Source organism: Austrofundulus limnaeus, unplaced genomic scaffold, assembly GCF_001266775.1.
Source record: "Austrofundulus limnaeus strain Quisiro unplaced genomic scaffold, Austrofundulus_limnaeus-1.0 Scaffold43, whole genome shotgun sequence".
NCBI classification, from domain to species: Eukaryota; Metazoa; Chordata; class Actinopteri; order Cyprinodontiformes; family Rivulidae; genus Austrofundulus; species Austrofundulus limnaeus.
Window position 1 is genome coordinate 1,384,404 of NW_013952445.1, and position 1,277 is coordinate 1,385,680.

Genomic DNA, 1,277 nt, shown 5'->3' on the forward strand with positions numbered 1-1,277 from the left:
GGACATATACAAGAAAATACCCACCAAAAAAAAAATATTAAAAAAAGGAAGAAGATCACAAAAATAATTAAAAATATTGAATTTTGAAAATAGATTTGTGAGTCACTTTATGAATCTCTGTCACTGCTTTGTGTGTCATCAGAGGGGCAATATTTAGCTTCATATTGTTTGTTTACCATCAAGAAATGTATTATTTGCACTGTGAGCAGTAGTGCTGGTCACATTGGTGACAGATAAAAGAAAATGGATTTATTATTGAGTATTCCCATCTGATGAGCAGACTTTACTGGAACAATWTGGATCATATCCAACCCTTTAACTTGTCCTCACCTCCCAGTTTGTAAAAACAATCTGAACCAAAGGCTGAGTGTAGTCCCAGTACTGGGTTAATCCCTCCCATACTGTCCACACTGTCTGCAATAACCAGGTCAAACAGAAGAGGTCTTTGTGGCAGATGGGCAGAGCAGATGACTAGGAGCAGACAACAATAGCACAAAACATGCCAGCCTGTTGTGTGGCTTTGCTGTACAGTAGCAACTTCTTTTTTTCTTTTGGGTAAAAAAAAAAAAAAAAAAAAAAAAAAGCTGATAGCATCTGGTTTGACTAGACAGAATTCCAGGTTTTACAGTTATATCCACCCTGTCCTCAGCAGTTCCTGGTAATGCTGCCAAGCTTCATCGTAGCCCAATCAGTACTTAACACACAGTGAACTCACTATACCGGTTTAACCCTAAATACCTTAACTGTCAATCATTTTGACCCAAGTGTCAAAGTCAGTGWAATTTATCAGCTGTTACAGAAAACTACGGCACATCTCGTCATACGTGTGTCAAAAACGTTAGTAAAAGAGCTAGTGRTACAATACAGGTGTTGTTTCAATGACGATAAAAGAGCCGCACCGGGCTGCACGCTGCCTCAATCCCCGGTGTTGTAGCTGCTAGCATCATGTTAGCTCGCTAGAGAAGGGCTCGTGGAAAGAAGGCTTACCCAGAATGATGTGCTGCGCTGGTTCATTTCTCGAAAATAAGCTCGKCGATAACAAAGAAACCGGCAGACCAAGGAGTGTTCTAGCTCCTTCGGTCTCTTCTCTCCTGTGAGGAGTAGGCAGCACGGCTCTGACACGCAGTGAGGCAGAACCACAACTCGCCGTCTTGAATAACCCGTCACACAGCAAGTGCAGTTCCGCCGGTGGCCAGCAGAGGGCGGCGCTGCGCCACTCCCACTCCTCTCTCTCTCTCTCTCTCTCTCTCTCTCTCTCTCTCTCTCTCTCTCTCTCT

At 43.3% G+C, this 1,277-nt stretch overlaps 1 protein-coding gene across 2 annotated transcripts in view; it reads right to left on the reverse strand.

Moving 5' to 3' along the window:
- gpam (glycerol-3-phosphate acyltransferase, mitochondrial) overlaps window positions 1-1,235 on the reverse strand; it is an 18,268-nt gene extending 17,033 nt beyond the window's left edge. For both annotated transcript variants that reach the window (XM_014007630.1, XM_014007629.1), the window contains exon 1: window positions 988-1,235. The gene's annotated coding sequence lies outside the window, so the exon portion shown is untranslated. The remainder of the gene's footprint in view (window positions 1-987) is intronic.
- Window positions 1,236-1,277: the final 42 nt, after the last annotated feature.